This window comes from Silurus aristotelis (genome assembly GCF_946808225.1).
Source record: "Silurus aristotelis genome assembly, chromosome: 4".
NCBI classification, from domain to species: domain Eukaryota; kingdom Metazoa; phylum Chordata; class Actinopteri; order Siluriformes; family Siluridae; genus Silurus; species Silurus aristotelis.
Window position 1 is genome coordinate 4,865,753 of NC_139577.1, and position 25,246 is coordinate 4,890,998.

Here is a 25,246-nt window from a genome sequence, read left to right on the forward strand (position 1 = left end):
ATCTTATTCTTCTTTCAGTCCTCACTCTCCTCCTCTTCTTCTTTGCCTAACGATACCTGTGGCGGTCGTTGTTAACCCGGGCTTCGACCGATCCGGTATGAAATTCTTATATTCTAATAAATAATAACTATAAATATAACTATAACTATAACTGTATATATATATATATATATATATATATATATATATATATATATATATATATATATATATATATACACACACACACACACACACTCTCTCTGATTGCATGACTTAAAAGAGCTATAAATCTATCAAGTATACAAGTAAGTAAAAAAATTTTTTTCCCAAAATAATTGGAAATAAGGTGACTTTTCAGTGTAGTGTTTTTTTCTTTTGCCCTTCCTTCCATTGACATATTTCATTACCTCATTTATCTGAGTGCTGCTTTTGACTTTGTAACTGAAGGATTTTTTTTTTAACTCTGTCTTTGATTTTCTCGCTTGCTCTCAAAAAACCCAAATGAGCGCACACGTGTCCTTGTAAAGTTTGGGATATTTAGTTTGGGGTATCAATTTGATTCATGTTTTACCCTCTCTGACTTGTTTATTTCACTTTTAATTTTTCCATCACTGAAATGTGTTCAACTGAATTCTTTATGTGTGTAGTGTGTGTTCGGAGTGGTGCAATTTTATGGAGTGTCATTTGCCAACATGTGGTGTGTAATGGACGCTCATTACTTGATGAGTTTGATTATAGAGTGATTCTCCACAGGAATTCTCTTTCTATCGTTTCTATCGTTTCCATCATTTCTATCATTTCTATTGTTCTATTTCTCTTCTTTGTCTGTTTTTCTGTCTCAGATGCAACTGGTGTTCACTTTTACAGACCTGAAGTAAAGACTCTATTAGGCAAGGGACTCATGCACAACCGTTTGTGTGTATGTGTGAGTGTGCAGGTATACGTGTATATATATCTGAGACATGACTCGGCTAATACCTATTTTAAGGTCACTCCAGGCAATAGAGAAACATCTGAGACGTGAAATTGCACACAAGCATTCAACAAAAAAACCTTATAAAGGTTCTAAATAGCATCTTTAATGGAGCTTTAGTTTATATCTCTTTATTAAGCATGCTCTTAGCATATACTGTACAGGTAATGGAGAGATGCAAAAAGTTTAATGGTAAAGGTTTTTTATTATACTTAAAATAGTTGCTCTTGGTTTTGATGTACAGGCAAATTATCATGCAAAAAAATTAGCATTCGTCTCCTAAGATAAAAACACAGACACTGATTCATTCGACATCAAAACAAGCATCAGTAGCATACAGTAGGAAATGGCATCTAATAAAAGCACTGTCTGCTTCAGTCGTCACAAACACAGCCATGCTGATGAAATCTCCGTCCGTGTACTTTTTCAGATAAGGTTCCTGATAGCACTAACGAAACACACACCCATACACAATGAAATGGCTAACTCCACAACAAGCTGAGAAACACATTTAGTAAGAGAGGAATAGAATTTCATATTGTGTCCCGCCTTCAACCCAAAAAAACACATTATCCTTGTTTCATCTAGAGCAAATCTTTCATGCCGTATTTTGTAAAACATTCGGGCTGTCACTTAGCTTGATGTTGCTTTGCTGAATGCAAATTTCCTCTCCTTCCAGAAACTCACACACACCCGAAGTCACACAATAAACTCTATCACAAATATATATATACAATATACCGTATACGGTCCAACTCCAACCGATGAGCTTTTTGCTCTACACGGATTAGCAAAGGATTTATTTACCTTATATTTACCTTATAGTTCCTGATTGCAGAGTATGGGTTAGATTTAATGCATTAGGGTTTTTTCCTCTTTTCGTTTCACAGCTTAGTTTTGTGGCTCGCATTTGCTCAAAAAAACAATTCTGTAACCTTAAACATTGCATGATTGATTCCTGCATTCGGGTCGATTCACTTTCTCGCCGTAGAGTTCACACGGAAGCGGCCTGAGACCACCAATTGTAAAACGCATCAAGATTTTATTCAAACGGACTAAACACTGCATATATGAAAGCACCCCAAATCCCTCAAGGATTCTTATAGTACCTGCTGTGAAGCCTCTGCATAATATAACGCTCAGCCTGAGGCATGTTCTGTCATTTGTAATGTTTGGCCTTGTTTTTTCATTTTGTTTGCGCTTTTCATCTCAGCTTCTGTATGACCTTGGGATTTGCACTCTGCCTCTCATTTCTGTACATGTTTAAACCTTTCTTCCATCCACTGTAATTACTGTACACCTTTCCTTTTCTATTATTAATCTTTATCTTTGCCTTGGGTGATTGCTCTGATTTGTAGCCATGCGAAAGTCTAGCAAACTCAACCACTTTCATCAAAAACACTTTATTTCACATTTCTTGTCTGCGCATAAGTTTATATTGGGTATAGGTTTTGCAGTTTAGTTTTTGGCCTGTAATGTTTACTACCTCATTGTTGTTACAGCACACACTGTCTCAGTGCTGTTATATTAGGAGGTGAGAAAAGCAAAGATTTTAAATCTACTTTTCCAGATCGTCCTGGTCTACATTAGCTTTCGTACAAGTGCACTTTTGAATTAATTTCTCAGCAGTGACTCTAATAAATGTGCATTTAACTATAAAATCTGTGATAACTTATCTCAGGCAAGTTTCCTTGCTGATAATGACAGTATTTTGCTTTGAAAATAATTCCAGGATTGAGTTGTTTTAGCATGAAATTAATAAATTGACATAATAAAGTTACTTACAATTCATTCCGATGGCATGTAGACTTTAAGGACATTCTAATGATTCTGGATAAAATCACACCTTGAAATAGCATAATCGGAGGCTTGGTTATTGTTCTGTGTGTGTTACTGTCTGTGTGTTGTAGATGAAATGGTAACCTTCAAATGCCCCCAAAAATGAATGTGTGTGTGTGTGTGTGTGTGTGTGAAAGTGTGTATTACTTCTCCGAAGCGAGGTGCTCATGCAAGTGGCCCCAGAATAAAGATTTTATTGAGATTTTTAGTAGGGGTTTGAAAAATAGCAATTACCAATAGTGTTAGCTAGGTTGGATCTTATTTGCCGATAACCGATTAATCGATAATTGACTGATAGTTTTGAAATAGATACAGCTAAAATAGTACTAAACTTTTAAAAATTACAAATAAATAAAACAGTACTGAATCATGAAAATATGCTTAATGCAATAACTATGAATATATTAATTATATTAATAAATATTGAGGAAAATAAGACATTCAAACCGAACACTCCACATAAATTAAAACAGGTATATCCAAAATAAAAATAAAAAAGACACTTTAAATAAACATGCTTTCATTAATCCGTCTCTAGAGGCCACTCTCAATCTGTATAACGCAACCCGGAAAAACTATTGGTATGGATTTTTGCCGATAGCCGATAGTGCCAGCATTCACAACTCTACAAAACCGATGGCCGACCTCTAGTTAGCTTCTTATGCTTTGAGAAAATGTTTTAGCATGGAAAGGGTTTCACATTCATTGTTTTCTCTCCTCAAATAGTTATGTGGAACAAAACCCTTTGTCTTAGAGTTTCTTCTCATTGTGTTTAGTACAGTATGCTTAAAGAAGCATTTTTCTCAACAAGCATTACCTTTTTTCTATAACAAATGTTCACTAAACTATTACTATATGAGACCACTCATGTTTTGTCCTTTTTTCATCATTATGTAATTATAGAAAACTTTTGTTGTTTTAACCAAAATGGGTATTTTTATAGTTTTGCTCATGGGACACAAAGTCATCTTGTCGTATGACTTATGGAGAATAAACGGCCTCGATAACACAGTGGTAATGACCCTTGGATTTAAATGGAAACACATGAGCTACTGCATTTTTGTGAACTCACCTCATCTATCGAACCGTCCTTATTTCTCTTTGTCCAGCCTTTTCTGTGAACAATTATGTTATCACTTGGTTTGCTGGTCATCAAAATGAAATCTATCGAATTTTAATGTCAGTATTAAAACAGTTTCATGCATTCCTAATTTAACCCTTTTCCTGTTTGGGTCAAAATTTCCCATTTTACAGTCATTCATTTAAAGATTATATTGCTGTAAAGGAATGGCCTGGTTTAATAAGACACCCACTGCTTAGTACTTAACATGCTATGGAGCTGTAAAGAGTCCTCTTCCCAAGTAAAAGAGTGAAGATGATTAGAAACTATTTTTTTATTAAGGAAGGAACAAATTGATTTATCCATTTATAATAGCATTTAATGTTGTTGAATGTGTGCAAACTAATCATTTGCTCGTTGTTCTCTCTTTTTGCTCTGTTGATGTTAAACTAGTGCAGCTGGCCATTTTGCTGAATAACCACAAAGCACAGTCTAGTGAGTCTAGTTTTCTGTGTCAGAAAAGTTAGTGTCTTCTTTAAATTGTACAATGTGTTAACACTGGAGACTCCTTTCAAAAAAACAGCTAGTGACCAAAAAGAATCATTTTTTGGGGGTGTTGTGTTGTATAATCCCTGTGGAAGTTATTTGACATTTTTAGAATGAGCACATGAATATAAACCTATGATTCGTCTTGCAGCTAGACCTGCTTTCATAGATGCAGCTTTATATGAATCAACATCTTCTGACCAACACATGATGTGCCTTCTGCTGTCCAGATCCCCAGCCAGTTTTCGGTTTGCATTTGCATTCTTGCTATTTAGCTGAAGGTGTACTGTGTTAGCACTGTCAGTATAAATAAGACTCCAGAGCACACACTCCTGGGGCTCTAGACACCGGATCGCTAGATGAATATGTCCGCAGCAATCACTTCATACACCCAAAGATAGTTACTTCCAGCAGGACAAAAGTTCATAAGTATGTCTATGTTGATTTCATCAGTAAGCCGGATTCTGTTAAATCAGCCAAGTAGCAACACTGGTTTAGAAGTTCTGTATATATATTATATTTATTATGTTTATATAAAAAGTCTTGCATATACAGGAATGATGTCCACTACCATATTTGTTATGCTGATATTTAAATGGTGGAATATCCATTCCTACATGCTGACTGGCATACTGTATACAAAGCACTGATGCTCTCTGATGAAGTCATGTACTTAAGTGTCTTCCAGCATCATTGTGCTATATCAAAATCCGGAGTTCTCAGAGGGAAGCCAACAATGAACATGAGCATCTCTGTGGAATTTTCTTCCAGAGAACTTGATCTGTCTCTGCAAAAGGGTTCAATATTTAGGCTTCTGTTTTAGTGTCCGGATATTTAGGAGAAGAACTTTGCACTGATTTGCAGTGATGCTTCCCTCTTATTGGACAAATGTAGCTGAACCGTGTGAGAAAAAATTCTACAAGTTCTTCAACCTGTCCATATGGAATTCCTATGATTTCTTCAGCCCGTCCATTAGAAAATTTTTCAGATAATTTTAGCTTCCCAAAAATCTTTTTATTCCTGATTAAAAGCTGAGGGTATTTTTAACTCTGAGTGTCACAATGTTTGTTAATAAACAATGTTAATCCAAGAGGTTAGCCAATGTTTCCTACTTCATGGGACTCATATTCACCTCTCCTTGGAGCACATGGAAGCCCTTACCCAATTTGCTACGAGCATAAGCAAGCATCCTCTGGAACAAATCAGAAAGTATTATCTGTATCGTCCAGCCAAACATCTGTCTACTGCCAGCTGTGTGTTTGCGTGTACAGGTGCCATATTATCTCATGGTGCTGACCCAGTAGCTGGAAGATCAGATCATGGACCAGACAGACACAAACATATTCGTGTCTGAGGAGGACGTTTGGAGTCCATGTGTCACTGATTACATCTTAAATCAAATCACATCAACCTGGATATGTAAGTGACTGGGACATCCGTGGGAAAACTTAGGCCGAATTGTTGGAAACAAAATCGTTCAATTCTAAAACTTTTCAGCAGGAAGCATGACAACAGAAAGGTCAGAGCATGTTCAGAAACGTTTAAAAGACTAAAGTTAGCTGGTGTTGTATGGGTCATTTAGAGAACAGCAGTTTAGCCCAGCATAGCCCACTATAACGGCACTCGGGTTTACCTTGAAAGATAATCATTGGAATCTTTTGTACGAAAAAAACATTATTTTTCATGAGTCATCGTATAGCTTGTAAAAAAATGAGCATTTCAGCTCTTTAAATCCACCTACCTGCGCACACTTACCATTATAAACTAGAGATTCATATTCCGAAGGTCACTGGAAATAGAAAAGTGCATATTATTTATATATTTAATGTATTACTTTTTGTTGACTGGCGAGGACACGTTCAAAGTACAACCCGGTTAGCTCAATAATATATTCACATCCACACTGATTAAAGACTGATGTGTTGGCACAATTGAATGTCAAAATGCATGAGCCATGTTTTCATTTAAAACAAATTGTGTATTCTTACAAAAGTGGATTCTTAAGATTTACAAGAGCAAAATAGTACTGCAATCGTGTTCTCACACATATCCTGATTTATTCGCTAGTGTTTGCTTATTTAGTGTGTCTGGAATATCGCACACACACACGCACGCGCGCACACACACGCACACACACACACACCTAACTAGACCATAAAGCACTAGATGGCAGCCTCGTTGCTCTCTCTTTATGTGTGTGGTTGTATTTTACTTCACCGTATGACAAAGACAGAGTGCCAATCACCTTCACACTGAACCACAGGATATGACTTAGCACGCAGGAAATTACACGCACACCAATCACAAGCACCATCAAGACCCTTTTATTTGGTCTCAAACACCTCAATACTTCTCTAGCTGGAGTTTTTGGTAAAACTTTAGCAAAAAATAAAAAAACATCAACATTATTAAATGTTCCAATATACATTATATGGACATACGTTGACTGCAAGATCGGTATCAGCTTTTTGAATATCTAATTCACACATTTAGTCTTTATTTGCCCTTTTAATAACCTCAGCTCTTCTGGGAAGATGTTTTGCTAGAATTTTTAGTGTGGAGATTTGTTCTCATTTAGTCACAAGGGTATTATTAAAGTCAGGTGCTGATGAAGGTGAGGTGAGGATGCCTATGGTGCAGTCAGTGTTTACATTCCTCCCAAAGGTGTTTAATCGGGTTGAGGTCAGGGCTCTATACCATGAAAGATCTTCACTCCAACCCATGTAATGTTCATGGAGCTGGTTTTGTTGTCATGCTGAAACGGATTTGGGTCTCCAAGTTTATAATTGAAGGAAAGATATTATGCTACTGCATCCAAAAAGACATCCTATACAATTGCAAATATACCTGCCTGCACCTATGTGCTAAAAGTTAGGGGAAGAACCACATAATGTATGGCTGAAAAAGTCATGTGTCCCAATACTTTTGTCCATATACAGTATATGTATCATCTTTCCCCTGATACAATTAGGCAGAAAGAAACCGTTTTATGTATGGATCATGATTATGTAATTTACAAAGCACAATATTTGTCTATGTAGTCTACTAATCTTAACTGATACTCAAAGAATTAAAATAATCATCAATGCGGATGTAATGATAAGCAAATTGTCAATTACAACTTCTTTTTGATTGATTACTCGATTAATTGAAAACATATAATTTGTATTTTTTTAAAGTTATGTTACATTTTATGGTTTCTTCTTTACTAGTGACTCTAGAAAGTGAGTCTAAACAAAAAACCCCAGTGGTACGTCTTACCGAGAGCCGGATTCACCAAATCTATTGCTTTGTCCTGTTCTAAATCTCAAAGCTGTCCGCCACTCCTGCTGAAAATAAATCCTAGTGAACATATTGCCTTCAGACCATGGGTACTATCACTGCACTTGAAATTGTACACGCTGTGGCTACGTTATCATTTTTCATTGCGGCACTTTCAGATAAGCCAGATACATCCCATCCTTCCTTTTGTTTGTTTAATGGCAGAAGGGCCATCAGTAGGTCGTCTATTCGCATTGTTATCAGCAATGTGTTTGACTCGGGCAAACAGAGACAAAAATATTTGCAGATTTTTTTTAAGAAATTGGTGCCGCATTACCAAAACCGTGATCCCAAGCATCTGTCATTCCTTTATTCAGTCATATATATTCATTTATTTATTTACATGAACACCCTAGAAAAGTAAAATAAATAAATAAAATGCTTAATTTATTCATTGGAATGAAAGTAAATTCTGTTTACACGGGTGTTTTTGCTTACTTCAGCCTTTATATTGCTAATAATTAAACATACTGAATCTTTTAAATAACAGCTGACAGCTGCATGAATGGGATGTCCTTTTGAACTGAGCATTTAAGGGTCGAGTTCAGCACGCCTGCCCATAAGAGTAGATATATGACCTCACTTATGACCTCCTTTAATCTCATCACCATGATTGACAGATTGGGCTTGACTCCTACTATTACTGTGGTCCAGCAGGTTACATCATCCCAAACGCACACTGCCTGATCTACGATCTTTTAATCGAAAGCTGCGGACAGACGCATACGTAATAGTGATATATGTCAGGGCATGCCACTTAATAATAAAATACAGACCATGGTGAGGCCTATTAAATGTAGCTGTCAGTCATATTCACCCCCAAGGATACACACCACCCCACACATTATGGCAGACAAAGTGATGGAACCATCAATCCAGTTATGAGTAATAAACCACTGAGCTGCTTTTTTTTTGGAGCCCTTCTTGGAATGCTGTTCAATTTTTAATAAAATGGCTCATCAGGTCGTATTAGTTATGCAATGTCTCATGATTCGGCTCGTCACCGCAGCCAAAGCTCTGCAGTCCAGCTTGGAATCGGTTACTTGTAATTTCTAAATGGAAGCCTTATCCTGAATATCTTTGTGAGGGTAATGTTGCACGCTTTCCGGTTTAGGCCGAGGCAAATTAAATCAGGGAACTCATTTTATGGCATCAGACACTGTTTATTTGGCAAAAGTCCTAGTCGGGCTCACCAGAGTCAGATATTAGGACTTGAAATACCATTGATGCCTTTTTTAAGTAAGCAGGCTTATATGCAATATACACTAAACTCTCTCACTTAAAATGTGCTAAAGCAAATAAATGAGTATATTCATCAATAAATATAATTAGATAATTCATAAATAAGAAATAAGAAACTTAACACTCTCCGTGCAACGTGCAGTCTCATGCGTAAAACAAACCGCATGTGCCGTCATTGATTCGCCTCTAGAGGCCGCTTTCGTAATGAAAGCGGACTGGAAGCCGGAAAAACTAGCGATATGGATTTTTGCCAATAGGCGATATTTCCAGCAATCAACTAATGGTGCCGCAACCATTTGAGTAAATGAGTACATTTCCATTGTACATTTCCATGGTACAAAAACTAAAGGTACAGTTTTGCCTCTAATTGTTACATAGCAGTGACACTAGACACTCCTTCCAAGAATAAATCCAAACACAAAGCTTTCTATCTCTTCCCAACTAAATGATCAGCCTAAAGCTTCACTGGATGACGAATAACCTTGCGGCATTTGTGCCCGGTACGAGTGCCAGAACCCACGCAGTGTAAAAGCCAGAGGTGGTAGGATAGTGGTGGTAGGTGGTGCGGGTGGTTCAGGCAAAAATGGGTTTGGAAGAAAAGAAAAGAGTGTTTAGACTTGCTGTTTTAATACCAGCTTTAGACAAATACAAGTGGATGAATGCACATGTGCGTGAACTAGGACAACAATAGAGCAAGAGTCTTGAACTACGCTCACACACACACACACACACACACACACACACACACACACACACACATACACACACACACACACACAAACTCATAATTCACCAATTTTATTTCTTGTTCTGCAAAGCTCTAATTCTATAAAGCAGTGTTTAATGTGCTGGATAGATACAGTTAATAATCTAAAGGGATTTGGCCCAAAAGAAGTCTCCTGCACACCTCATGGGAACACTAGTGACTTTTCCCCACTGTAGCTATTGATGTTTATACTCAGCACTCATTACTAATTTAGACCATGTGTCTTCAACCTTTTGTATGCTACCGACCAGCTTCATATTCAAAATATTTTCACAGACCGGCTGATGAGGTTTGTGTGTGGGAAAGACATTTATCTTCAAACACATGGAACATATAAACTCGTAGCGGCATCATGTTAAAGAACAATAATCAACAACATAAAGCGAAGTTCCTGTCACCACCTCAAATCTTTCAACAACAGTATGTTCTGAGGTGTTTTGTTACACCCAGGTGCCAATATTAGACATTTCTTAAAAAAAAATATTAATGATGTACATTTGATCCATTTACAGTTACATTCAATATTGTAAATGCAATGGGATCGAACCACATTGTGAGTAACAGTGTTTATAATATAAAGTGCATCAGAACAAAAGTTGTTCCACATGTTTATTTGACCTCATTAAAGTCAGGAAAAAGTCAGGAAATATAACAGCCAGGTCCTAATTTGATGCTTTACGCTCTAACTACAGAAAATCAGTGGACCATGAGAGATCTATTATTTCACTGTTGTGCTTGTTTCAGGCTCCAAAAAAGCAATTCCCTTCTTCCATGTCTATTACATCCAGCCCAAATTGGGGATAATAAACTATTTTGTGTCAGATATTAAATAAAATCCCCAGATTCCATTTGCCTCTTGTTTCATTTCAATACCGTGGAACTTGGAAACGATTCTTTGCTTTCGCTAGGGTTTATGTCCTTGGCTGTAGAATTTGCAATGTAAAACTGATCTTATGTTTAGATCTGGCTAAGTGTTTGGAGTAAATGGGATTAAATCCGACAAAATTACCCTAGTGTGGACAGATGGAAACGAAATGGTTGTTCTCTGTAGATTTCCTAGCAAACAGCTTTTTCCATTTTAATTGTAGTAATTTCATTTAGAAGCAATTTTGCTCTTTGGATGCCATTTGTTTGCACTTACATGTGTTAGCGGACAGTAAATGTTTTCTGATAACTGATAAGCTGAAATGATTTATGGTTTAAAGATAGTTTTCCACTTCCTAAACTTGCCTAAAACCGTGACCAGTGTAAGATTGTGTAAGTCATGTATGATTAAACATGACTGTCGATTCTGTTCCTATTTTCACATGTAGTAAATTTACACCCACACACATCAATCATGTATTTATTCATTCATAAATTAGTTTTCATCTATGATATAAACACGTTGTTCATATGCATTCATTTTTCTCACATGTAGGGCATGTGGCTTTTTTTACCATGTGGTTTTATTACATGATTACATGATGTCAGGTCAGTATTAAGGTATAACATGTCAAAGCATAATCACATATTAGTCATATGTTTACATGTAGGAAAAAAAAAAAAAGACATGATCACACATGAAGTCAGTATTCTACCAGTCTACCTCACACATTTTAAAATGAAGCTTTTATTATATGGGTATTTTTCTTATTTGTTGTGTGTGTGTGTGTGTGTGTGTGTGTGTGTGTGTTTGCGTCTTCCTTATACTACCTTATTCTTCTTTATACTTCCTTATACAAAATTTACAAGAATTTCTTTCTGATGCAAATTTTTTGTTTGCAATTATTACATTAAGTTACATAATAGTCCAAACAGCTTGCTTAAGACCAAAAACAACTCAAACCCCTTGTGTCACTTTCACAAAATGCAAACAACTCCCGGTGTGCAGAAGACCCTTATGGAATAAACAAAACAATGCTGTTGGTTTTGGGTGGAAAGCAATGTGAGAAATAAAAATAATAAAAGCTGCCTTTAATGCTACCTCCTGTGGTTAACTCTGCACGGCCGGTAAACAAAACACAGGTAGAGTATTTAGCAGACATGATTTACTTTCATCTCACTGCCACTTCCTTTGCGCGCTCCTATAACCGAGACACTTTATTTCTGTTGTGGACATCGCAGGAGGCTTTTGTCTCAGTTAAACATGCCATTCAGACACACATTCATTAGCCACTCTGTATCATTTTTGCATACATATTGCTACTGCAATACTGAAAAGACCCCTTGGTGTGTTTGCAGAGATTGTAAATATTCTGGTCAAGAAATCTTATTCTGCTTTCAGCTCTGTTCTTCAGGGGGTGGGAATACTTTTTAATGCATTCTGAGTTATTTTACACATTTAAAGTGTTGGATTCTCATACTAAATGCGGCCGAAGTAAAAAAAAAAAAAAAATAACGATTTGGGTGTATGACTGTGTCATGTGTATTTATGTGCCAAATATACGAACCCAGAAGGAGTGTACGTTTCGGAACGTTTGTTTTTCTCGTTGGACCTTTATGATGTCATGAGGGGTGGAATTCCGTGTATGGGAACTTCCTTATGAAGATTGTGCGCACACATGCGCACCTATCACCGTGCTTCATTCTTTTATGGAAGTCGTCAAAGCACTGCACAGGACTCGCTCGAGAAGAACGTCTCCAAAGTAGTGTGTTTTTGAATGCGATTGAAGGAGAACCTTGTTTAGTGCTTACCATATAGACACGTTTTGCTGAAGTCGGCATTGCCGCTGTCATCCTCGATGTTCAATTTTAGACTCGGGATCCGATTCTAGATCAGTTATGTACAGCTGGATCTGATTGTTCGCCCGAGTTCATTTAAGACTATAAAACCTTTGTTCCCATTTAATATATAGTGACGTCACAGCATGTAGACGATCGCAATGCAAAAGCTGCGCAAGCTAACGACTCTTTAGCTCTGCCCACATCATGCCTCCAGGAACTTGGCTGTTTTTGGAGAGAAGCGTAAAGGTGTAAATTTTATTCATTTTATTCAGATTTACTGAAGCTGTGTCTTATGCCCCCTTTTATTTTGTCTCTTACGAACAAATAATTATTACTCTTTTTAAAATCTATTTAAACTTTAAAATAATTTTTTTTTTAAAGAAGTCAATCAGAATTATTTATCCCTAACACAAGATCAACGATCAATAAACATAATATGATCACGTTCAATTTCATGTGGACATTTTGCTTTATTTTTGCATTTTCCCTTGTGAGTTGTATCTATTATATAAATCATACTTTTGTTGTCATATATAGTGGTGTTTATAATGTGAGCAGGATGAGTGACTCATACCTCTGTTTCATGAAGCCTTTTCATTTAAATGAATGAATAAAAAAATGATTGAAGTAAGTGCTACACAAAATATTTCCCTTATGTAGCTAAGTCAGTCAAATCTTTGAATGCCTTACACAATATTGTTACACTGTGTGAGCGTCATAAATAGCCTTTTTTTTGCGTTCCCATTGTTCCCAACTTGCAACACCATAGTTTTGATTACTGTATAGACAAATGTTTGTGGACACCTGACCATAAGATTCCATTTTATATTGACTCCCCATCTGCTGTTATAATATCCTCCACTCCACTGTGAAAATGTTCCACTAGATTTTGGAGTGCGCTTGTGAAGATTTGTTCTCATTCAGCGTAGGTGAGATGAGAAGGCCTGATGTGCAGTCAGTGTTCACATTCATCCAATCGGTGTTTAATGAGATTAAGGTCAGAGCTCTATAGCAGGAGATCTTCCACTCCAAAACATGTCAAGCATATTTACATGGAGCTGGCTTTGTACACAGGGGGTATTGCCATGCTGGAACAGGTTTGGGTCTCCTAGTTCAAGTGTACGGAAAATATCACACTTCAGCATTGAGAGACGTCATGTACAATTGTGTTCTCTACCTTTGTGCTTACAGCTGTTACAGAACCACATATGGCTGGAAAAGCCAGGTCATTTGAATTCTTCTGTCAGGGCATTTATAAAGTGTTTTATGATTCTAATTAAGATTAACAATTGCCCATGAAAAAAAGAACAATATCCCCAGAACAAGTTTATTTTTTTTTTATTTCCTTTCCATCAGAGCATAATTATGGTGTGTCTTTAGGCACAGATGATCCAGGCAGAATAATTTTACTTACACTTAGACGCCTCCATGTGCTTACCGAATATTACAGTCATTGCAATATTATATTTGACACTCCTTTTTTCTCGATTTTGTCTTCTTCAATCGATAACTTTTACACTAAAAATTACAAGAAGTATTAAGTTACAAAAGGATCTCAGAGACATTTTTTACGGTGGCCGAGAAGTACAAAACACATTAACAAACCCGAAAACAAATTAACAAATCCAAAAACAAAACAACAAATCCAAAAACAAATTACCAAATCCAAAAACAAATTAACAAACCCAAAAACAAATTACCAAACCCAAAAACAAATTAACAAATCCAAAAACAAAACAACAAATCCAAAAACAAATTACCAAATCCAAAACCAAATTAACAAATCCAAAAACAAAACAACAAATCCAAAAACAAAACAACAAATCCAAAAACAAAACAACAAATCCAAAAACAAATTAACAAACCCAAAAACAAATTACCAAATCCGAAAACAAATTACCAAATCCGAAAACAAATTAACAAATTAGAAAACACTAACAAATCCAAAAACAAATTAACAAATGTGTTTTTGGATTTGTTGTTTTGTTTTTGGATTTGTTGTTTTGTTTTCGGATTTGTTAATTTGTTTTTGGATTTGTTCATTTGTTTTCGGATTTGTTAATGTGTTTTGCACTTCTCGGCCACCGTAATTTTTAAATATATTTTAAATAAATGCACACCATTCACCTTGACTGTTGATTTCTGTAAAGCTGCTTTGAGATAATGTCTGTTGTGAAAAGCGCTATACAAATAAACTTGACTTGACTTGACATTTTTGCACCTGGCTGTTCTGATCTACTGTACGCTGCATATTACTGCACTAGTGACCTATTTCTTTTAGACTTTATAGCAAAGTATTTTTGTTAAAATAATGAAAAACTTCTCATGCAAATAAGAAACATAAAAAAATATAGATCGAGATAGATAGAAGAAAGGCAACAGAGGCCGGCGTTTTGTGTGATATAATGATTCATGTTCAAGTAGGACATTTCCTCCGTTTTTCATCAAATATTATATGGGTGATTTTGAACATTTCAAGCGTGAACATAAAAATAATGAGTATCCTGTTGCATGCAGAATTATCTAAATTGCACATAGCTATTAGTGCCATTCCCATTACCCTTAACTGATTGTGGTTACCATAGTGGGCATAGAAGAAACATAAACAGATTAAGTAAAGTGCAGATGTGATGGCACTCAGTGATCACTTCTCAGGTCTCAAATATATTACCTCTCAAAGCAATATTACGTTTCAGCACGTTTTCTAGCTGATATTTATCTCGTTCTGTCGGCATGAAAGCAAAAATATCTTGTGAGCTCATTTAGAACATTGTACAAAACGAATTAAAGATAATGACCATAGCAAAATTATTAGATGTTTGCTAGACACTTTTATGTTGAGACTTTACAGAACTGCCCAGCAGGGGCGCTCTAATCTTGCTGGGATTTGAACTCACAACCTTCTAGTCATTAGGGCATTATCTCCATCACTCGGTTTGTAAAATCCTGTAAAAAAAAAAAAAAAAACAAACAGCAATTTTTATGCAAAATTATACATATATGTATAGATTTTGTGTGAATGCATGAAAATATATTTATCATAATGAGAATTTAAATAATTTATTAACTGGGTATATGTATCAATATGAGACATCGACTGAACTTATGCTTTTGTTCTTAATTTCCACTTCAGTGTTTGACATGTTGGCATTCAGAGATTCTTTTATGTGTACCAGAGCTGTAAAGAGTGGTTATTGAGTTTCTCCAGCCTTCCTGTTATGCACTCTGTTATGTGGTAAGTGGTAGCTCAGTGGTTAAAACACTTGATTTCTGATCAAAAGATTGTAAGTTAAAATCCCAGCACCAACATGTTGATTCTATTGGGCCCTTGAACAAGGTCCTTTAATGAAGTGCTCAGTTGTATAAATAAGGTAAGTCGCTCTGGAAAAGGGCGTTGGCCAAATGGCGTAAATGTTATCTTAAAACGTTTTGGCTAATGTCCTCTAACTTTTCTATTACATCACTAAGACAATTCTGCCTACAGATATTAGGTGCTAAACCATCATGCCATGAGACAGAGTCACTGAGTGACTTATCGTTTTCCTCACGATAAACGAAACAGCTATAGAGTAAATGGAATAAGAAAATGATTAAAATAAAGAAAAAAAAGAATAAATGTTTTACCATTCCAATACTGCCACATGATTGGTTAATTGAATACTCACATTCTTATACTTCCTAGCTGGCGATGTGCAAAATATGCAAATGAATACATGTACAATACATTTTACGCAAAATGCCATCATACAGTAGGTTAAGAACATAAAACCATAGCATCATAAACAGATTTCCAGTTTGTTCCTGCTGTATGTTAAATCAGAATGTGGTCATGCTGTGGCCTGGTTGCATCATTCATTTATCGATTGTGGGCTTGAGTCGTTCCCATTAATGTCAATATAATGGAATCGTGTATAGATGAGATAGAAATATGAGTCCCTAATTACCACAATGAGCTACGACACATGGGCATGAATTCACTGTAACCTGAGAGTATCCTAATCCCCTCAACATGACCTTTCCAGAGTCTATTAGGAAGGACTGATCATTATTTACACACTAATGCAATTCCTTTTTTTCTGGCATTCTGTATTAATAGTCAGAGCAACAACTGACACAAAAACTTGAATGACAGATGCTATGCATAAACGGATCCATAGCAACTTTTTCTGTAAGGAGACTTTATTTAATATTTTCGGAAGGAGTTTCCAGTAACAGTCAAAAGTAAAACTTTAACTACGGTTGACCTCTATGGGAAAGTCTTCGGGACAGGCAAGACAAGATGCATTGTATGTTTTGTTCACTTTAAAGAGATGCAAAAAAAATAGGGGTTTGTGATGGAACAATGGTTTATATCCACTGTCACATAAATGAACAACAATGAACTTGTTTTGTTGGTTGTTCCAGAACATTAAATGTAAGAGGGGCACTTGTGCTACCACTGAATATTTGTATGTCATATTCCGAGTTATGATGCAACACATAAAAAAAATCTCAGTTTGCCATAAATGTAATAGAATAGGAAAATGGAAAGTCAAAGAAAAAAACTATTACTTTTATACATCGCCACTTTATTGAACATTATTCTATAAAAGGCCAGTAAGACTAACAGTCTAATTATGTTACATGTAATCTTTTTTTAACAGATTATAAATGTATTAGTAGCTGTGTGAGCCATTAGGATGTGGATGTGGTTTTAAATAGAAAAGTGTTTACGGTGTCGCTTGAATCATCTCCTTTATGCCTTTAAGAGTAAAGAGGGATATGTATGTGGAATAATATCTTAGGTCAGGGCACACATTTGTATGTTTTGTTGTTAAACTAAAAAATAATACATACAGGGACAAATTGTCCCACTGATTACCACTAGAAATACACTATTTTTCCAAAAGTATTGGGTCACCTGAACTCTCCTGCTATATGTGGCTCTTTTCCAAATTGTTACCGCAAAGCTGGAGGCACTCAATTGTACAGGACGTCTTTAGATGCGCTATAATAAAACTTTGCATTCACTTGAACTTGGAAACCCAAACCTGTTCCAGCATGGCAATACCCCTGTGCACAACGTGAGCTCCTTGAAGATCTGGTTTACATGCTTTGGAGAGGAAGATGTTGTGGCCTGCGATAGAGCTCTGATCTTAACCCTACTAAACACCTTTGGGATAAATTGGAACACTGACTGCACCCCAAGTTCCTCACCTACATCAGTACCTGTCTTTTGTAACACCCTTGTGGCTGATGAACACAAATATCCATAAGCAAACTCAAAAATCTAGTGGAAGATCTTCCCAGAAGAGTGGAGGGAATTATAAGAGCAAATTGGGACTAAATGTGGAATGCGATGCTCAAAAATCACATACCGTACTTACGACCAGGTGACCCAATACTTTTATAAATATAGTGTGTAACAAAAGTTAAGCATAGGACTTATATTACAGCATATACATTCTTGAATCAATGCTGGTATAGGAAATTACCCAACTACTTCTTATTAAATTTTAGTTAATTTTATTACATTTTAATCACATTCACACATTGGATTTTAAAGGTGATTAGATTTAGATAACTGTTTTATTTATTTATTTATTTTTTAACACTATCATACAATGTTTGTGAATGCACTCATCATATCTAACATCATCATATAAACAACATATAAAAATTGATTGTGATAAGCCTCTGCTGTATGATAGATAAAAACTAGGAAATGACAAAATGAAGAGAAAATGGCATTAAGATCCATAAAAGCAGCCTGGATACTTCTACAGTGAAGTTTAACTTCTGCAATATGCAAGCAAGAGCAGTGTTTCACAGTCTAAACTCACTATAAATCAACCATATTTATTTTTTATACCACAGTGCTGATAAACAATTGATTCAGAAGTAGTTGGGTAATTTCCTATACCAGCAGCTCTGACATTATTATTAGTACTGTTAGTTATTTTTAGTAGTAGTAGTGTAAAGCACATAGTAAAGAGGTACTGTGAAGACATTATTAGAAACAACAGGTTTATATTGATGTGCTTGTTCTTGTACGCTATTGTTTCTACAGAAATAGCACATTGAGAGGAATTTGTGACAGATGCTTCACATCATGTTAGGCTGTCATATCATAAAAGCTCGAACAGATGCAACTGCACTTTAGGCAGTATTTACTGTAAACAAATCCAAAATGCAATTAAAGTCCAAATTAGATAAAGAGTCAAGAGTCAGCAAACAACATATTCAAGAGGATCGAGAGACATGTAACTATTATCAGAAGAAACGCTCACTGCTAGATTGCAAGCATGACTTGGTATAGTCTGAGAATTACCATACAGAGCTATTTTGCTTTGCAATGTTTTATTCAATTCAATTCATTTTAATAGTGTAGCACTTTAAACAATGGACATTGTCTCAAAGCAGCTTTACACAGATTAAACGATAATAAAAGTATTTATATAGAAGTTCCTTATAATTGTAAGTTTGTCCCTATGAATGAATGTCCTTTTAATGGTCAGCAAGGCAGTGTTTATGTAATTGTGAATAGATGTGTCTCATTACAAGCTGGAGGACTGTAAGTGTCTGAGTGTGTTTGTGTTTCAGGAGTTTTAGTCCATGGCAGCCATGTCTATAGGCCATGTGGGTTGCAAATGCTGTGGATTGAGTTCTCAATGGGGAAAATTGAACAATTTTAGAAAATCCTGCTGATATTTCTAAAGAAAAGTGTATAAATGGTGATTATAGTGTTGGTTTTTTTTTTGTAAGTTGTTTTACAATTTATGGAAGGAGTATCCAGTATCAGTACAGAGTACCTGCACTTTTTCAGTAACATAACATTGTTTATTTTTTTTTATTAACTTCAAGAATGTGAAAAAAAGATGCTGTTGAGAAAATAACTATTCATAGCTGCAATAACATAAGTGATAACTTGTGCTGAAGCTGTTTAAAATCATTGAATGCAACTATAAACTGATACAAAATAGAATGTGATGTTTTTTAAGTGATATTTAACTGCAGTTGTTGGCAAATGGCTTTGGTATTATAGTACCATTATATTCAGTCTGTGCTGTTTTAGTCCAATAAACTGTAACTCCTTTTTCACCCGCTCAAATAACATCAATATGATATAATTTTTTTCTATTACAGCAGGGTTTTAGTTCTTACTTTTAAGATAGGAAAGGTACTGGAAATTAAAAAAGATTATTGGTGTTAATAATGTCCTTTTAAATGAAATCTTCACAGAACATATTTTTTGCGAACCTGATATGTATTTATAATGCATATAATAATTTTGTACAAACATATATTAGAAAACTCCGCCCCCAATCCATAATTGCGATACTTGTCAAACACTATGACAAAATGCTGACTTTGGAATTTTTTTACCTTGTAATTTCCTCCTGATGTGTGTTTTAATCTTCTTTTCATGTACCATTTAGTAGAAGGTAAAGTCATTTTAATCAGAAGATCAAAATATTTTCAATGAACTTTGATTTAGCAAATCGAACCCTGTGGACTAAACCGTGTTCAGGACAAAGGAGCGATTTTAATCAGAGCACGTTTTCCTTCTCAAACTTTACATTCTTCCTATTATTTGTCAAAATGATGTTCCTGGATAATGAATCAAAAGCTGGAGCTCTGTTCGCTTATGTTCGGGATTGTTCGAAAAAGCACTAAAAAAACTAAAGTGGATTTGCCATTTGTAATAAACTAACTGGATTAATCAGGTTAATCCATCTTTATTTCCTCTGTGGCACTCAATCACATTTATCACTGTTCAAGGACGTGTCAGTCGAATTTATACTCGGAAATATGATCTCGCGCTGGATATAGGATTGAATAATACGTGTCAAAAAGAATGATTACGATAAGAATAGTAATTAAGTCGATGATGATTATCATTTGTAACATTTTCTATCGCTAAAATACCCGTTATACAAACAATTTAACAAACAAAAGCCTAATGTACATAGTCATTAAACTCCTTTTCATCACATCATGGGCTCATTTATGAGAATTACTGAAAGGAGATAAAGCTGCATGCTAGTCATAATATTCTCTGTATGTTCATTAACATTCTGCAAAAAAAATAATCATAAGCAGGAAATGAGTTAAAACATAATTGACATTAATCTGAAGACACAGTGGTATGGAGTGGGGGGAGAGGAATGTGTTTGTAAGACTGTAAAGGAAAACCAATAATAGAAGTTAAATATAATGAATATACAGTGGGCTGAAATGTTCCTTTTTTATTTTATAGCTTGTATTGGATAATGTTACTTTGCTTTAACAAAAAAAAACGTTTCCTTAAACTATAGAGAAGGAAAATATGTTTTTAAATATTTAATAAATATATATAATGTATATTATATACAGTACAGACCAAAAGTTTGGACACACCTTCTCATTCAAAGAGTTTTCTTTATTTTCATGACTATGAAAATTGTAGATTCACACTGAAGGCATCAAAACTATGAATGAACACATGTGGAATTATATATGGAATTATATACATAACAAAAAAGTGTGAAACAACTGAAAAATGTCTTGGTCCTTTTGCCTTCACTCTGCGGTCCAGCTCACCCCTAAACCATCTCGATTGGGTTCAGGTCCGGTGACTGTGGAGGCCAGGTCATCTGGCGCAGCACCCCATCACTCTCCTTCTTGGTCAAATAGCCCTTGATGCCTTCAGTGTGACTCTACAATTTTCATAGTCATGAAAATAAAGAAAACTCTTTGAATGAGAAGGTGTGTCCAAACTTTTGGTCTGTACTGTATATAAATATATAATATAAATATAAATATATAATATAACTATTTATCCAATAGAAATTGTTCATATTTTTTAGGACAAAGAATATATTTTGTTCTGTTATTTATGTTCTGGGAATTCACATAGCCATCCATTAAAAGGTTATTTTGAGAGTGGTTTTGCGATGGTGTGCAGTGTAATCGCTCCTTGCTTGCTCCTCCCTGCCACCGTGATGCTGAGTCAATGACTTTATCCCCTATGTCTGGGCCCTGGCACTCAAAGAATAAGGCATTTACCGTAATTTGATTTCCAGAAGTCACTCATTTTTCCCCTTTCCAGCAGAAGTCATTAAAAGGTAATCTCATTTCTGGCAGCCTACGGTACGTCTGTCCTTTAGTAACAAAACGTCTGTCTCTAAATTGTATCACAGCCTGGACACATCTGACAATATCAACAAAGATCAGGTTTCTTATCTGCTCCGTTGGACTTCAGGACTAAGGATTAACAAGTACATTGCATTGTCGTGAAGATCTAAATAAGATCTACATCTAAATAAAGTGGTTAGTAGTGAACAGAGAGGATTAAACAGCCATGTGGCCTCTCAGTTGTACTGAGTAGTAAAACAAAATGCCCAATTGAGTACTTTAATCTAAAAGGTCAAGCTTGAGAAGTGATACAATTCACATCCCAATACAGAGAACTAGATACTCTACTGCTTTGTATCATGGAACGTTTATAGTTTAACAAGAAATATATATATATATATATAAATAAAAATGTAAAAAGAAAGAAACTTTTAATAAATATCTATTTATTTTGTAGGTTTACTGATCCAAAATAATTGTATAAATTATATATATATATATATATATATATATATATATATATATATATATATATATATATATATATATATATATATATAATTTTATATTATTTAAAAAATTTGACTATAAGCGGGCTATGGGCAAAACTTCACACAATATAATCCTTAGTTGAGGACATCCCTAATAAGCATTAATAAGTTATTAATATTAGTTATTATAGGTTATAATGTAGACACAAACAACCAATTAATAAAATCAAATCAATTATTTTTTTAAATATGTGGAATGTGTGGACATTTTCTTGAGGCTAAAAAGACTAAACACCTCGAAACACAAACGTTTTATATATATATATATATATATATATATATATATATATATATATATATATATATATATATATATATATACAAGATTACAGCAGCTCCTGTCAGGTCATATCAATACAGAATACAAAACTCTCCAGAAATAAGACATTTCAATGTCATGTTTAAAAAAAAAAAATAAATTCTATATAAAAAAAAAAAAATAAAAAATTATATATATATATAATTTTTTTTTAATTTTTTTTTTTTATAATTAGTATTTTTTTTTTAAACATGACATTGAAATGTCTTATTTCTGGAGAGTTTTGTATTCTGTATTGATATGACCTGACAGGAGCTGCTGTAATCTTGTAGCAACCATCATACTCCAGAAAGCAACCTTTTTTTTCCTTCTGTTATTTGTTGAGATTTTTCTGACAGTTGCCAAACTATGACCAATCCCTCTTTACATACAGTACAAACCACATGCAGCACGAAAACAGCTCGGACAGATAATACCAAGAATAACACTAAAGCGGTCCATTTAGATGATCTCCTACTTTTGTAACGTCTTTGTCCTTAGTAACACTTTGCATAACGAATTCATTTAGAACTGGCGCAAGACATTCCACATCGGCCATCAGCAACACTAGAGCAATGTAAGATGTTGTATCCGACTCTGCAGGACTCGGATGTGGCTCGGAAGCTCGATTACGCTCTGCTCTGCGCAATAAAATAGATATATTCATTTATTCTAAGCCAGTGAGACGAAAACAGTGTTATGATTTGTGCTAACAGCTGCTTTGCTGTCTCTACTCATGCCATATCAATGAAACATGGTGCAAAGGTTTTAGATAGTAAAGTTTTGCTCTTTAAAAGTAAAGAAAGGGAGAAAAAAACACAATTGTGCTCTATTCTCCATGGTCTTATTAAGCATGGTCATCGATCATAGCCTGCGGGTCATTAAATATTCCTCTGTTGATATCTGAGATATACGAGGTCGGTGGAAAAAAGGTCTGAAAATCCTTGAGCTAGCAAGCCAGAAACGCTCCTTTATTTCCTGAAAGAGCTTTTTAATGGAAAGATGGAGTGAGGGTTATTAGTGGAAAAGCAGAGAGAGAATGCTGATGATAGCTAAACACTCCTGGCCTTTTGGGTCAAGAATTATGCAGATACATACACGTACGTGTTTATGTTTATTCAGTGAATACAACATATACATGCTACTGTTTGTCACAACTTCAGGCATCTCTTTCTCACACGCACACACACACACACACACACACACACACACACACACACACACGCTCATAAAGGGACTAAATCCTGTTGCAGCACCACTGAGCACTGCGGCTGTTGTAAATATAAGGTCAGACTTCAGCGTTGTCTTTATGGTGAAGGCTGCAGAAAGAGGAGTAAAGGAAAGCAGAGGGAAGCCTGAGTGCACTTCTTTAATGGAGGAGAAAGGAGGCGTAACCACCTGATCGCCTCACTAATGGCTTTTCACCATCCAGATGGAGAAATCAGCTTTTCTCCATACACTTTTTTTTTTTTCCTCCCTATAGGTTTTTTTCTGACCATCAGCCCATTACACTGGGGAGACAATCACTTAAGGACTTAAAAGCACTTTTTTCCCTCCTTCTGCACATCATGCATGATTTTTCCACACACTTTTTGTCCCAATGCACACAATTTACTCTCTTTGCTTACAACATATTTAACATGCCTCCCATGTGATTTTGTCAGGTGCTGATAAACACGTGAACGGTCAAGAGAAAATGATTTTATACAATTGAACTTTATTACAATTATAAATAAAGTATAATTTATATACTACTTTACTAGTTCATATACAGGTCAATATTCAACATGAATTATATGGATATATAAGTATTGTTCTGACCACCTGACTTTTCCAGCCAAATGTGGTTCTTTTCCCAAACGGGTACCACAAAGTTGGAGGCACACAATTGTATAGGATGTCTTTGGATGCATTGTAGCATCAAATTTTTCCAAACACTTGAACTAGGAGAGCATCTTCCTGCGGTCTAAAGAAACGCCAATTCCTTGTGTTCCCTGCCAGATTGTCTCGTCAGCTCCCTGCTTTTTTGAGACCTTCCAGCTCTCGTTTTCTCCCTTTCAGATTTCTTTCTTCGGTTTTGCATCTCCATTTTTACTGGAACTCACGCCTCCGCCCCTTGCACTCAGATTTTTTTGTTTTTGCCGACTCTGGATCTCTGACTAATTGCGGACTTCTCTCTCAATTTTCAGGCCATTTTCTCAGTGCTCTCCTTCATCCCCAGACACTCAATGCCTTTAGTTTCGACTGTTAGTATTACTTACTGTTAGTAAGTGCTCGTAAGTTTTTGTTTCATGTGCTTTCCAGTTTGGATAGTCTGCGTTCCCCTGCCTCGTCTTATTAAAGAAAATCGTGATGATGATTTGCATTTGGGTCATTTTACTCGTGTTCCTGACAGGAGTGGAAGATCTCCTGCTATAGAGCTCTGATCTAAAAACAATTGAACACCTTTGGGATGAATTATAACTTTGCACCCCAGGCTTCCTCACCTGACCTACATCAGTACCTGACTCTACTAACACCTTTGAGCACAAATGTCCATTTTGTCTTTCTTGTGTATATGTATGGTGGCCTGGGAAAATACTTTCAGTTCAAGAATGTTCCAGAACAATATAACAAAACTAATTGTTTTCCCAATTTGCCACAAATACATGCACATATTGGCAAAGGTGGAACAATTTTCTACTTAAGTAAAAGTTACTATTATTGTTCAATAAAATTTTACTTAAGTACAAGTAAAGTAAAAGTAAAAAGTAGCTCATTTAAAATGTACTCAGTAAAAAGTAACTTATTTTTAACGCTTATTTTTAACAGGTGGATGTAAGCTAGTTGATTGAAGGAACACCTTTAAAACGAGAGTGCAATAACA

The 25,246-nt window shown here is 35.4% G+C and overlaps 1 long non-coding RNA gene across 1 annotated transcript in view; it reads left to right on the top strand.

Moving 5' to 3' along the window:
- LOC310725549 overlaps positions 1–25,246 on the top strand; it is an 87,928-nt gene that overhangs the window by 61,704 nt on the left and 978 nt on the right. The gene's annotated exons all lie outside the window — the stretch shown is intronic.